The 16,217-nt window shown below is 35.2% G+C and overlaps 1 long non-coding RNA gene across 1 annotated transcript; it reads right to left on the bottom strand.

Annotated features, from left to right (window-relative positions):
• Positions 1-5,527: 5,527 nt before the first annotated feature.
• Positions 5,528-7,173, bottom strand: LOC145234105 (uncharacterized). Its single transcript, XR_013861274.1, has 2 exons — positions 7,054-7,173; positions 5,528-6,981 (listed from the first exon to the last, which is right to left on the bottom strand). It is a non-coding gene; the product is annotated as an uncharacterized LOC145234105 (long non-coding RNA).
• Positions 7,174-16,217: the final 9,044 nt, after the last annotated feature.

Below are 16,217 nucleotides of genomic sequence, written 5' to 3' on the forward strand. Positions count from 1 at the left end.
AATAGCATATAATTTCACCCTGCATGTCGTACCCCCTGCTTTGGTGCTTCGTACCCCCAAGGGGTACACGTACCCCTGGTTAAGAACCAATGATGTAGCCTATAAAAGCTCCAGATTTTAAACGGTTTAAGATAAACACAAACGGTTTTCACAGGTCAACTCTAAAATACATCCAGTAAAGGCATACAAAATGTCGTTTAAATCTGATCATAACCTCGTAAATGAGAGGCGTGCATTATGAGCGAATGCAGGGCGTGACCGCTTTAAATGTGATTTTTGCGCTGTCGAATTATGTAGCCCAGTGTTTCTTAACCTTTTTCGCGCTCGTACCCTTTGAGCTTTCATGAAATTTTCTCGTACCCCCTGTTTACAATGGCCCACGGAAGTAAATATAATTGTTAAAGTAGGGATCAAACTTAGTGTATTTATAACTTGGGTGTTGAATGCATGCATAAAAACAGTATTGTAAGTAGTACAAAACTAACATGTTTTAGATATATAACAAACTAACTTGTTACGCATTCTTCATAAATATGCTTATAATTAAATAGCATATAATTTCACCCTGCATGTCGTACCCCCTGCTTTGGTGCTTCGTACCCCCAAGGGGTACACGTACCCCTGGTTAAGAACCAATGATGTAGCCTATAAAAGCTCCAGATTTTAAACGGTTTAAGATAAACACAAACGGTTTTCACAGGTCAACTCCAAAATACATCCAGTAAAGGCATACAAAATGTCGTTTAAATCTGATCATAACCTCGTAAATGAGAGGCGTGCATTATAAGCGAATGCAGGGCTTGACCGCTTCAAAAATGATTTTTGGGCAGTCGACCAATGTAGCCTATACAAGCTCCAGATTTTAAACGGTTTAAGATAAACACAAACGGTTTTCACAGGTCAACTCTAAAATACATCCAGTAAAGGCATACAAAATGTCGTTTAAATCTGATCATAACCTCGTAAATGAGAGGCGTGCATTATAAGCGAATGCAGGGCGTGACCGCTTTAAATGTGATTTTTGCGCAGTCAACCAATGGTAGGCTATGCAAGCTCCAGATGTTAAACGGTTAAAGATAAACACAAACGGTTTTCACAGGTCAACTCTAAAATACATCCAGTAAAGGCAAACAAAATATCGTTTGAATCTGATCATAACCTCGTAAATGAGAGGCGTGCATCATAAGCGAACGCAGGGCATGACCGCTGAAAAATGATTTTTGCGCGGTCTACCCATATAGCATGTACAGGCTCCAGATTTTAAACGGTTTAAAGTTATTATCACATTTAAACGATGTTTTGTATGCGTTTACTAGCTGTATTTTGGAGTTGACCTGTGAAAAACCGTTTGTGTTTATCTTAAACCGTTTAAAATCTGGAGCTTGTATAGGCTACATTGGTCGACTGCCCAAAAATCATTTTTGAAGCGGTCATGCCCTGCATTCGCTTATGATGCACGCCTCTCATTTACGAGGTTATGATCAGATTTAAACGATATTTTGTATGCCTTTACTGGATGTATTTTAGAGTTGACCTGTGAAAACCGTTTGTGTTTATCTTAAACCGTTTGTCATCTGGAGCTTTTATAAGCTACATAATTCGACAGCGCAAAAATCATTTTTAAAGCGGTTATACCATGTATTCGCTTATGATGTGCGCCTCTCATTTTCGACGTTATGATCAGATTTTAACGATATTTTGCAAGCGTTTACTGAATGTTGTTTAGAGTTGGCGTATAAAAACCGTTTCCATATACCTCAAGCCGTTAGTGGTCTCAAACTCGTTAAAGCCTGTACTAATGAAAACGAAAAATACAACAAAAAGGTGAAACAATATTGTACAGCTGAAAATGTAATGATTTGCTGAATTATCAAGAAAATTAAACCAGATATCATGTGAAAATGAGGTTGAACCACACAATTGTTACAACATGCTATCATGCAGACTACTGGTCAAAACTAGAGGTTCTCAATTTATTTCTGATGAATCACTTTTACTGTCCGATTCTACATCAGAGTGCAAAACATTCTCAGAATTTACATGCGACCATAATCACCATGGAGGTAAAATAATATCAACGCCTACAAATGTTTGAATACAATTTCTTAATTTGGGTATAAGAACTAATAAATAAACTTGCAGGCAGGCAGGCAGAACAGTGGAAAAGAAATAACACATATTCCGATTTGATTCATGTAACACTAAAGTATGTGGTGCATATCTCGACATACAATTTTCTCCTGTGAGGCAAGTAACAGGTTGTATACATCAATGATTTTGCTGACACTTTAAGAGAGAGCTGTTTTTGTCGACAAAATTCTTCTGCAATGAAAGACTTTCTTCAATTTTTTTGATATGGAATGTTTCTGTTGATTTTTTCAAGCTTAAGCATTTTTCCTGGATGGTAAACTGCAATAGAAAAATAAAGATAAAGCGTATGCTCATTTGACTTGACAATTATGGGTTAATTAAACAAAAGAGGCTTGCGTTTAGCTACCAATAAGCAGTCTAAGTGTCGTAAAACAGAGTTAATATTCAATATTGGGGGTTTTAACTGTGCTAAAAATTCAAAATAACATCAGCCAGAAATACAGAAAGAGTTGAGTTTAGAAAGGCAGTAACAAGGTATTTATTTCACAGCTTACAATGCATTTGTTTTTGTCTTGCTGTTTTACAATTAACTGCCATTTTGATATAAAACCCAATTTACCTGCGATTATTGTCACAGCAAAAATAATATTTGCCATTAAAAAACAAATTTAATGTTTCACTGCCATTACCGATAAAACCGTCCGCAATCGGGCTGTGTTATAACACAGGTTCTAAAGATTCTAATCCCGCCCGATAAGAAACGCATTATTCTGCGTAACACAGCCGATTTTAATCGGGGACTTCCAGACGGATCGGGTGGTTCACACCACAAATACTCAGTCGACGCTTTACGTCGCAAAAGACACAAAAGTAATAGTTACGTCACAAAAATAATAGTTACAGTAGTAATGGTTACTTTGTGCTGGTAATTTTTCTATTATCAAGATTAGCATCGGATGAATTATAAAAAAATAAGTTCAATGCAGTGTAAAAAGTCACACCCAAACCATGATAATAAACGTAAAACAGGGCTCGGAAAATGCTAGTTTTCCTTTGGTAATACACACATAGTCTTGCATTATCTTGTTAGTTTGTACTGGAATGGTAGATCCCGAGAGTTGGACTACCTCAAACGTCGATCTTGAGTCAAAAAAGATTGGGCACCCCTGGTCAAGACAGTAAGGCAATGCTTAGTTAATAGCATGCTGTTTGAAAACTTATTCGCGTATGTGGCAAACGTAAATTAAACACGACGCTAATACTAGTATGTTTTACAATTGGGCAACAGTGCTGAGACTGGGGAAGGCAGCAGCAAAATTTTTAATTGAGTTTTGAAGTATTTCTGACATTCTGAAACAAATCTGCCAGTTTAATATCAGCTAAGCTGACTGTCTATTACCCTTGCTGTATATTAAAAATTTCGATGAAGAATTTTGTTTTTACGTTTATATTTCGAATTAAAAATGGTGTAAGGGGCACCAAATTGTTTTAGTGCTTAGGGCCTCTAATGGTGTTAATCCGGCCCTGCCCGTATGCATATTTCCAAAATGTAATCTATTTCGCATATGGGGCTTTTTTAACCAATCACAGGGACAGATTTTTGCGAACTTTTGTTACGTCATGTAGGCCGTTGCGTAGTGGTTTACTTTGCGTATATTCGATGTTGTAAGGTCGTCACTGCCTCTTCAAGTCTAAATAATACTTTATTTTGAAAACATGGCGAAAATGGAAGCATTCAGTACATCAAAAGTGCAGGTAATGAACATAATATAATGTATTGCAATAAACTAGACAGATTATATTTTTCTCTTTGTAAAATTGCAGATATTATGCACACAGGCTACTTTTAGCAAAATATATGCGATTTTGTTTTAGATACCAGCGCATCTGAAAACAACAGCGCGGATAAAGCAAGCAGCAAGATAGAAGTGTACATGTTTACTAAAATACAATGCATGCTGCATGTAATGACAATAAATAGGGTGGTCTTTCATACATAATATACTTTTAAAAGGCTATGTATAGCTAAAGATACCTATATTCACCATCACTTAGCACATTTTAAAAGACATAAATATTTGAAATCAACATAGTGCTTAGTGCTTAACCTCACAAAAATAATGGCTCTACGGATCCGAAAAATGAAAAAAGGCCGAATTCAAGCCAAAAATGACTTGGAATGGCTCATTTTAAACTTTTTAACCATGGCTTATATCACTCCAGTATCGGGTTGTAATGAGTCATGTTTCTACTTTCACACTGAAAGTTTGTAAACTAAAAATGGTTTGGCTCGTTTCTAGCCAAAAATTGCCTCAGTTTGAGCCATTTTCAGTCGCAACTTTGTAAAGCATATATTTGAGTCAATGCTGGCTTGTTATAAAACAAATGAAAAACCAGTTATAATAAGCCAAGGCTCAACCTGAGCCAAATATTGATGTCAAAGTAAGCCAAAATGTTTATCTCAAAATGAGCCATGCCTTATTGTTAAGATCAAGCCAAATTGTCAATTTCCAGATACTGACTCATTTATGAGTCAAAAAAGAAAAAAATTGAGTCAGTACAGTTAGGGTGGAATTCACAAAGTTAGATTAAACCTAGATTAACGTAATCCTAGATTAAGTAAGGGATAATCCTTGGTAGTCGTATTCACCAACCTAGATTAAATTTTAATCTCGGATTAAATAGGCAAAATTTTAATCCTGCCCTACCCCAGGTTTAAGGATGGATTAAGTTGAATTTTGGGTTGTTTGGGTATTTTAACCCACATAAAAAGTAGGTTTTGTGTTTAATTAAGCTTTATTTGTGTCTATTAACAAAAAAATGTAAAAAATAATACTTAATATTATATCGAGTATCACAGATGCCTTTCAGAACAATCAACAGGCAGTTGGAATATTTCTTGACCTATCAAAGGCATTTGATACTATAGACCACACTATATTAATGGGAAAACTAAATCATCATGGCATCAGAGGGGTTGCCTTAGACTTTTTTAAGAGTTACCTGTCTAATAGAAAACAGAGGGTCCAACTTGGCAACAAAACATCTAATGACCTACCAATAAGTTGTGGTGTACCCCAGGGAAGTAATCTTGGCCCGTTACTATTTTTAATATACATTAATGATCTGCCAAATAGCATAACATCAGGACAGGCAATCATGTTTGCTGATGACACAACCCTCCTTTTTTAAAATAGAGATACGGAGTCATTATTTAACACTGTAAACTTGCAACTGGTAAAAATAAATGAATGGCTAATAACCAATAAATTATCACTTAATGTTGCAAAAACCAAAGGTGTTCACTTTAGACCTGCAAACTCTAAAACTAAGCCAATATGTAAGTTGGAAATAAATGGCCAGCAAATAGCAATAGCCAAATCTGTGCAATTCCTTGGGCTAACTATTCATGAAAGCTTGTCATGGAAAGAACACATGACATACATTTTACAAAAAATTAAAAGAATATATTACTTGACTATAAAAATAAGGCCTTTGTTAACAAAGCAAGCATTACATTGTATTTATCAATCACTTGTCAGAAGTCAAATAATGTATGGAATAACATGCTGGTATCATGGTAATATAAACCTTAAGAATAAGATTCAAAACATCTGCAACAAGTTTCTGTGCATGACCTATGGCTTTAAATATCAAAACCTGGAAGAATCATTGAAACATTATAAAATATTAACAAACGAGCAACAGTTTAAACTTGAGTGCGCAATGTATTTATACAATTACCAAAACGGTAGATTACCTGAAGCATTTGACAATTTCTTTCAACGAAAAATGGTAACCATTGGTGTAAGTACTCGACAAACCGAAAGTGGTTATACTATACCCTTGTGCAGCAGCAGTACTATTCAACAATCCATTAAATATACAGGACCTAAATGCTGGACAGACCTTAAATTTGATGTTGTTCCCACCTCGAAAAAAATATTTACAAAACAAGTAAAAAATACACTCCTGGAATAATAGCAGCCGGACAGCACCTGGACTTATTATCTTAGTTTGTTTACTCACTTATCACTGTTAAATTATTGTTTTTCAGATGTCCCCATTATATTAGTATTCCTTTGTTTGCCATGATGAGTTTTTTGGTGGGCACTGTCAAGCAACCATCTGAGAGCATGTGTTTTCATCCTGTGCACATTCACTGAACTGCATGTCTTACTAGTATAGTACATTTGTCAAATTAAAATCACTATTACTGTGTTGCCACACTGGTTTTGCTTTTTGCACACGTGTTTTTTGTCGCACTAGTTATCTTACTTGCGTTGTGAGGTGAATAATGATTCACCAGCAGCTATTACTGTTTTTACTGGTCATGCTTTTTATCATGACCAAGCACAATATTATTACACTGCTTTGGAAAACGTTCACTTAAAACCACTGTTCTTTTGTGTGATTTGTTGTGTATGCACCTAATAAAAAAGTCCCTGTGTTGTATCAAAAAACTAACGCTGCCGCTCGGAGCTTTTCTTTTTCAGTTACAACATCCGCAGTTCGCGACCCATCAACTATACAAAGTGTCACGGAATGGCAACAGCTGAGCTGATGAGGTTCCCCCTACCCTTGTATCACACGAATCTATGGACTCATTGATCTGTTTTTTTTAATTCCGTTTTTTTCCTCTTTTGTTTTTTCTTTTTTATGTTGTACAACTTTCATGTTCAATCGTCACTATGTTTGTGCTGCACCCTTCCTTCCGGCGCCGGAAACTATCCAACAGGGTTTCTTTTGGTGGTTTCTTTTCCTGTTGAACCCCACCCTCTTTCCCTAACACGGGTGGTTAGATTAGGTCCCAACCTGGCTGGTTCCACCAACGTTTCCCCCCCAGTCTTGATGTCCCAATGCGCCAACCTCACCCTCCGTTGTGAGTCCCTGCCACATAACGCTATTAGTAACGGTGTAGCTGCAGCCTGTTTATCATCTTTCCACCAATTGTGCCCTTACCTTTGTCGCGCTTTATAACGTCCCAACGTTGCGCAGCTATTTCCGGCTTGTTGAATATTTTAGTGCAATTGTGCTGCTACGATTTGTATCACCGGCGAAATAAACTCAACTCAACTCAAATACTAATTTTAAAAAATCACCACTTTCCAGCTTGCTGCACTGCAGTACTTTATTTTTTGAAGCAGTAAAATGGATGTAATAGGGGCGATAAAAAGTGTAGACAATGATGTCACAGAAACCACAACAACGTTGAAAAGAAACCAGAGACAGAATCAATGATGTTGAATTTTATAGCTGATTTTGATTTTGCAAAAAAATGCTCGATTGTAAGCCGCATGTTAAGGTATTAAAAAAGTGATGTAAGCCGCCCTCGATTATAAACCCCACATTTGTTATGTCCAATAACACTACATAGTGCAACTGTTTGTCAATAAAGAAGACAGCGTATGTTGACTTGTAAAGCCTATATTCAAAAGAACTTGGAATGCGAAATAAATCAAAAGGCATGAGTGTAGAATAATATCGGTATGCCATAAAAATGTAAGTCGCACAAACGGTAAGGTAAAAAAAACGCCACTTAATTACAATTTAATTAAAATGGTATTGAGCTCAATTGAAGATGACTTTGTCTGTGCAACAACAAAACAACAACTGCAGTTGTGTGCCTTTTCAACTATAAACGATTATATTCCACCCATTTTGCAAAACTACATCGCATTACGTTTTTTTGCAACTTGACCGTGTGATAAACCTAAACTGAACTTTCCACTTGTTCTAAAGTGCTGTAGGTGTAGGCGATTGTCCACCTTTCTGCTCGTTTTCTTAACCTACATTTTTCTTGCTTCCTTTAAGTTTTTCCAGAGCAATTGTACTAATCAATCAACCTTGTTTGACTCAAAGAATTGCTGTTAAAGTTTTGAGTTATATCCTTCCAAGCATCATCTTTTTGAGCTTTGGTAACATGGTCTGATTTCTAGCTTTCTACGACATTTTATGTGTTTCAGTGAGGGAAAGCAAAATATCCTTTTCTAATAAACTGATATTAGTTGTTCAAGGCATATTTTGTTGTTTGGGTTTGCTAACAAAAACAGTATTACAATACCCTGTGTCTAATGCAAAAGTACCATCCATTCCATACACAATAAATGGCTTGTAGGTATACACAAAAACCCCTAGAATTGTTTAAAATCCCAAAACACACAGTTTTCACCTTTATACAAGTCAAAACATCGTTTAAAATTGCCTAAAACCCATGCGGCCATGGCTATGACTCAGCATAATCGGGGATTGGGAACTTAATCGGGATTAAAGTACCGATTAACTAGTCTTGGTTTAATCGTGGTTGGTGAATACCAACTAATCTAGGTGCTTAATCCTGGATCAATTAATCCTAGATTATGGCCTAATCCAGATTAAGTTAATCTTGCTTGGTGAATTCCACCCTTAAAGGTTGGTCGTTTTGGCTCAATAGTGAGCCATTATTTTTTGCAGTGTACTTGTAATTCTGTAATGAGTTTGAGACATCTTTTGTTGCTAACAACCTTTGGATTACACAAAAAAACAGTTCAAATACTGTGTTATTTTCTTGTAACCAAGTGTTAAATTTGTGCATTTAGTGTTTAAATAACATATGGGCCCAAGTCAGTTCATTTGTTGACCTCTCCAATCTGTCCTAAAATTTTTTTGGGCAAGTACAGAACAATATTGCCTCTGCACCTCCTTCCATAAAGCACTCTTTTAAGGTGGTGCAAAATACATGTATCAAATCCTGAGGTTCTGTAAACTGTAAAAGATATTTTAAATGTGTAAACAAAAGCTTTTGTGGTTAATAGTTGGAAATAACAAAATGAAATACCATCATTCTATATTACACTGTAGTGTAGTATGCTTGTGTATACATGTTTGTCTCCCATATAAAGACTCACTATAATATCCTTGTCAAAAACTAATTTTGTTTATATAGGTGTCGAAACTAGACTGTTGGTTGCCTTGAACTTGTTGTCATTCAAAAAAGTTCAAGCCTGAAAAAACTTTTTGTTCACTACCAACTTACCCTAATACACCAAATTTTTCAGTTTCTGCAGAGTATCCATTAAAAGTGGCCTGTATAAGCCTGACCTAATTACACTGCCTTTGTGAGTCTTGTGGTTGTATTTGTGTAATTAATAAAACTGAAAAATGGCAAGCATGATAATGACTTTGAAAAAAAGCAGGGATAGTGTTTAACCATAAGCAAGTAGGTAATTTTAAGTTTTGTTTCTTTCCACAAACATTGAAAACCACTTCATGTTTATTAAACAAGCAGTAATCACATTTTATCACTAATATGAAACAATTTGCACATATTAGTTTCGCAATTTAAAAGATCTTTGAAATGTAACAATACTTTTCATAATCTTTTGAGACAAGACATACAAATTAAAACATTCCTAATTTTTATTGACACTGAAATGTACTGTACTGTGCCACTCAGAAAGAACTTTTTTTAGACCCCAATTATACATTAGACATAAATCGTGAAATGCTTGTGTCTAATCTGCCCGATTCTTTCTGTAGTCTATCCTTCTTAAAGTTTTATTGTTTTGGCAATGTAGAGGTTTTTTTTTCTGATTTGATCCACAAATATATACCATCTCTTGTGAAGATTGTTCTATTATGTTATGATTTGTTCATGGTCAAGTAATAATAACACAAACATAAAGTCGACGAAATTGCTCAAGCTAAAGCATACTTCCATGTGGCAACAAATAAATGCCCTACAATGATACAGCACTCAATTCCTGAAATAGTACACAAGGTGTGCTTTGGATAAGGGTGTTTGTTGGCAACTGCACTTGTTCATCTGTTACACGCAACTTGGTCCTATTTGCTTGCAGTTGTTAAGTTGTCTTGGTGTTAAGTTTGTTTGCACTGGTTTCATGTTGGATTTTTAGGACTGCAAAATGATTGATACACATTCATTGGAAATTAAATCTGTATAAATAAGGGCTTATAAACTGTGGGTAATTTCATTGGCATAGCTGTCGTCAATTTGGCTTGATACAAGGTCAAAAATTTGGTTTAACAGCCGTCAGATTAGTTGACTAAACCATTTTTTCCACAAAAAGCATGGTCAAATTTGGATATATTTTTGCTGGTACAAAGACAACTTGGAATTCCAGCTTGTATCAGAAATTTCACAGAAAGACTGTCCACTCCATGTCTCTATCCAAGCCAATTTGACTATTCTTCTGCTGAGGTTTTTTCCTTCAAAAACATTTCGGTACTTTCTTTTGTTACTACCAAACCAGCAAGTTCTTTAACGAAATGTAGCGTTTCTATTTTGTGAATTTTAGCTGCAACTGTAAAGGTCTATGTTTTTTTTTTGTCTAGACAACAACTCAAGTTTTTTTTGAAATTTTAATAGCCATTACTATTAAAAACTGACAATTAAAACTTAATGCATAATACGGTTACGCTCGCATTACTCTAAGCAATGCTATACTATTAAACCTACATATGCTGCATACGCTTACACTGGCTTAACTAATAAAAACAAGCTACACTTGCGAAACAGAACTTAAAATTTAAAAAAAGTTGATCGCATGGTTGTCACGCATCGTGTCCTGTGATTGGTCAAAGGCAAAGCGTTCTCTGATTGGTTTGGACTGACGATGCGGCGGTTAAGAGGAGACCTCTGATTGGCTAAAAAAAACCACATGCGAAATAGATTACATTTTGGAAATATGCCACCCGCATCGTTGTAAACAAAGTAGTAGGTCGCCTGATACACTGTACACACGAAATGCTTATGAGAGTCGAAAAACATGTGGTTTTAAAGCAAAATTTAAAAATCCAGATAGACTGTAAAGAGCAAAGTTTAGTACTTTAGTCGGGGTTTTTGGTGTGGTGAGAAATTTACTACTTCGGTGACAACGAAGCGTAGCCTTCTAACTGCAGGAAGTGCATGCCTTGCTACATTTGCGTTTTAGGATCTAAGTCGAAAATTATACTATAATAAAAAAATGGATTTAAAAAAATATAATACTTGGAGTATTGCCCAAACAAATGATTTTTTGGAAATAATAATAAAACAAAGAGTTATTGAAAAAATGGATGGGATGACGAAGAGAAATAAAGCTGTGTTCAGCGAGGTGGCAATTGAAATGAATACAAGGGGTTACACTTGTGATGTGTAAGCATGACATATTTCTAAAGTCTAAAAGTACATGATTTTTATTCGTTTTTTTACAGCGAGAAACTACTGCAGAAATGGAAAAACTTTTATCAAAAAAAGTTTATTATCAAAAAAAAAACATGACACAAAAGTCTAGGTCAGGTTCAGTAAAGTGGACGTTTTTTGAAAAAATGAACACTTTGCTAAGTGCAAGGCCGCGAACGATGGTACGATTTTACTAAACATTTTTGTGTGCGATATTTGATTATTCAATAAAACTGCGCGTTTCTCAGGCGATGAACAAGAGTGGCATTGATACGCTCCAATTGTTAATGCAAAAAAAAGGTGTGGTATTTCACGGTACCTTTAAATTGTAGTAAATCATAAAGTAGTTAAACAATAACGAATCTACCGTAGAACCTCTGCCACAGACTTCCGGAAGACCAAACGCGACAGGATGAAACGCAAGATCCTGTTAATGAAAGTTTGGGTAACTCAACTTGTGTTGTAAAAAGACAAAAATAATTTTATGAAAGTCGTTGCAGCCGCTAAATAAAGTCATTTCAAATTTTGTTGCAGAATTTCAAAGATTTTGTGTTCAGGAGTCCTCAAATAATTTTGACTTTGTTTTTCCCCCGTACCGCCAAGCCCCACACAACCCAGCAACGGTGACCCTCACCCAACTGACTCCCCATCTACGTCGAATTCTAGTTGCGATGCCACGCCAACTGTAATTCGCGGCAACTCCCATACATCTGCGCAGGACGAAACCCCAGCTAGGCGACGAAACAGAAGAGGTTGTCTGTAGCACTGTCTTTCGTAGTAGCATATTTAAAAAATGTTTTAAGGTCAAACGGAGGTGGAACAAATAATATCTGCGCTCAGAGAAGAAAGCGAAAAAGATAGAGAGTGTTTTGTTCGGCCAATGGACTTGATGCGCAGTTGCTTTGATAATAATGTAAAGCAGTTATTAGAATTATTAGAAAAACAATAAGTTTTTTTACTGGTTTTAAAGTTTTTTGTTAATTGTTTATTTTCATTTGTTAGTTTATTTTAATAAACACATACGTTTTTGAAACTTAAAAAAATGTAACAGTAAAGTTAAATAAATAAAAAAGACAAAGTTGGATAAATAGGAAAATCACAATGGTTAAACAAAAACTATAAAGTATATGAGTAACAAGCAATTTTAACTGTGCAAAAAGCAACAGTCGAAACAACAAGAAAATTAAAAGAATTAACTAAAAGTAGGCTAATGTAAATTATTTGGCAAAATTGGAACGACGTAAAGGCAAGTTGTTTGAACAATAATTTAAAAGTGCTTGACGACATAGTGCAGCTTCGCTAGATGTTGCAGCGTTGTTAGCAACCAATTCCTCAGCTACAAGTACGCTTTCCTCTACAACAGGGCTTGGCGTATTTGCTTTTTCACAAATGTTGTGAAGAGCACAACAAGCGGCAATTATACTTGGGGCTAAATCTATTCTAGAATCAATTTTTTTCCTAAAATTCTCCAGCGAGCTTTTAGTCTGCCAAATGCAATTTCAACCATTATTCTTACGGAGCTTAAATAAAAATTAAAAGATTATTTTTCTTCTGGCAAATTACTTCCTGTGAAGGGTTTGCACAGCCAAGGCAAAACTGGATAGGCTGGGTCACCGAGAAGCATCAACGGTACTTCAACACCTTCTATTTGTGGTGGTGCCTAAGTAACATACTATATTTGACTTCTGCTATAAAGCAATCTGTTTTATAAAAACTAACTTTAGGAAGCCTGTCAGAGTTTTGGAAGAGTGAAGAATTTTTAAATACAGTTGCATCATGACAGCTTCCTGGGCCCTGGCATCTTAATGTTGACATCACGAAAGCTAGCAAATTCACCAGACAAAACTTGAGATCATAATTTTTTATTCACATGTTTTTTAACATAAACTGCAGGAATGTTTTTATCATACAATGATCTTACCACAAATGGTCATCCACCACTCCTTGAAGCACAAGGGAATCCCAACCTTTTTGGTTAGTATAATCCTTTTTACCCATTCTTGGTGGTGTAACAGCAATATGACTGCCATCGATGCAACCAAATACCTAAATTCTTTAATGCTTTAAGAAAAGTCAACAAATTTAAAACCACAAAATACCTGGGGAAAATAATGCTTGTTTTTTTATTCTTTTTGCAATTTCAGTTGCTTCTGATTGGTCCGGTAGTTTAATAAATTTTGTTAGTTTCGAGCACATAAGTAGACAAAATCTTGGAAAAAGAAACAAAGTGAAGTTGTAAAAGTGTATTTAATTTTAACCATTTTACATTCATCGTTTATACTTTTTCATGTATTTGTGAACAGTTGCTGAACTGACCCCGAACAAGTTACCAACTGTACGTAACTCTGAGGCAGATGCCAATTTATATATGGCTATGGCACACCTTTTGTCTGTAGGTATGGCTTCCATCTGATAAAAACAAATGTTTATTAACATGGAAATTATGTTGCTCCTTTTATACTCCTTCTACAAAACAAGATTGTATATAGTGCTACATTTGTGTGATGCTATTTTGTGGCAAATTTTTGTAAATCATCTATATTTTGAAGGTCATACTTATTAAAAATCTCATTTGCAACAGCAGTGTTATCAGCATAGATTCAGCACAGAGAGGTAGTTAACAATAAATATGTTTAATCTAATTGTCTACAAAACATATAGTTAACATGGTTTCATTTCATTGCTAATTAGATCAACTATGTTATAAAACGTTTCTCTTGTGACCCGAATTTGAAATCCATTGGGAATCTGTAAATGTGGGCACAATGGTTTTCCAAAAATCATCTGATCTGAAAAAACAGAATGTGTACAAATAGTACAATTATGGCTCTTAGTTCTACTAAAAAACAGACGTTTTGCAACAAAAATTACCGAGAAAGACTCCAACAAGATCGAACCTTGGGTCCACGAAGCATGTTAATTAACACCAGACATTTCTGTCTTCGTCGGCAACGGATATAAAACTCTAAACTTAGATACATGATCTTTAATTGAAATTCCAAGCAGTAAAAAATCGCTATAATGAGTATTTTTTCACGTAAATCCATCTTTCTTCATGAACAACTCCTCGGATAAAAACACGAACTGTTACAGCTGGACTCAGTGAACCGAAAAACAGAGGGTAAATTTAAGGTCATGTGAAATGATGCGTTTAGAGAGTAAATTTTTACACAGACGGTGACTTTAAAAAGGGAATAAATTTGAGGGTAAATTTTCGTAATTTACCGGGGTTAATTTGTGCATGTAAACAGGCTTAGTGGTTGGCAAGGCTTCGCATCAGTGACGTCAAGTTTTTTGATGTTGTTAAAGACATGGTTAATGACGTCATAGATACGCAAAATTTTGCATGACGTCATCATATGACCTAAACTATGCTGTGACGTAATTTCATGTTTTTGTGACGCCATTGACCTACGTACGTACGATTGTACACTAGACCCAATAAATGTTTTATTGTGCAATATAAGTAGTTTTCGTGCTTTTTTAAATATTTTAGACATGAATCCAACAAGATGGCTACTTCCTTCACACAAGATGATGTGATTCTTTGTGTGACATTACATTGTGCTGATCCAAATCCAACAAGATGGCTACTTCCTTCACACAATATGATGTGATTCTTTGTGTGACATTACATTGTGCTTATCCAAACTGCTGTTTTTGGCTGTTATCAAACTTCAGGAAATTCTGAGCAACAAGTGGTATAAACGTTTTAATTAAAATCCCAAAAAATAAAATAATATTTCAACTTTTTAACACTATTTGACTTTTTTTCTCGATTGAGTGCATTTGATTTGGGTCTTTATTATCTTGCCATGGTGATATTATAAAATTTTGCAATTCCATTTTACATTTATGATAAATTTGTTTTCAAACATTGCAGACATAATAGGGTTTATGTTTCTCCAATAAGCAACCTTAATTGTCTGTGGTAAAATTCCACTGGAAATGTTTTAGTCTCCTCCCAAACCCTCAAGCTTTATGACACTGCAAGATACAGCCTTTTTCGACGACAAATACACTACAGAGGGATTGGAATCAGATTAAATATTTTTTGTGTGTATACTGTTCTACTTCCACTGTGTATGTTTTGTAATCATTTCTAAAACTGCCTGTAACATGATATGCTGCACATTTTAAACTTAAACAACTTTGAGGTTGTTGTATTTTTATTTTGTGAATGCCATCTGTTATAATGAGCTCACCAATAATGGTGATCATCTGACAAAAAATACAGGATATCTGTATGAACTTGGCTGGTGCAATTGTATTTGTTGCCTTTATTCCTGTTTAGCAAGAATTTAAGTGTTGGTGAAAACTGGTGTGTAGGCGTGTTGTTGCAAACAATTGTTTATTAAGTAGAATATAAACAATATGATTCTGACTAAAATAGTACATAAATAGGCAACTCATTTGGGTAGTTATACTTGTCCACCCTAACTGCTATGATGTCTTAAATGCATTTATATGCACATGTATAGGGATGTTCAAAGTAGAATAACTGGGTATTCTAGAATAATTGTTTCGAATCTAGAATATCGAATCCAGTTCTTAAATCATTTTTGACTGGGTGATCATATTAATCTTGACAGCAATAAAAGCAACCAGATTAATAAGAAAAACACTGGGAAAAAACTTTGCACCACTACAGCCACACAAAATACCATAAAATCCACAAAGGCATTGAGAAATTAGCAAAACCCTGAAGTTAACTCATAACAATTTTATTTGGTGGTTTTTATTGCCTTCAGTAGGAGTAACTATGTTGTTTGCATGCTGTGGTAATTTGATTTGTCTGGTGGTTAGAGAATGGACATAGACTCTCTATTTTGTTTGTTAACTTAAAACAACTGCAAAAAAACAGGCACTCTGGCAAACAAAGTTGGGACATTGCGTGGTTAATTTTCAAATCACTATTAAACTACCTGTGTTTTTACAGTACAAAAGTTTAACTTAACAGCGT

This window comes from Phallusia mammillata, chromosome 6 (assembly GCF_965637545.1).
Source record: "Phallusia mammillata chromosome 6, kaPhaMamm4.hap1.1, whole genome shotgun sequence".
In the NCBI taxonomy this organism is placed as follows: Eukaryota; Metazoa; Chordata; class Ascidiacea; order Phlebobranchia; family Ascidiidae; genus Phallusia; species Phallusia mammillata.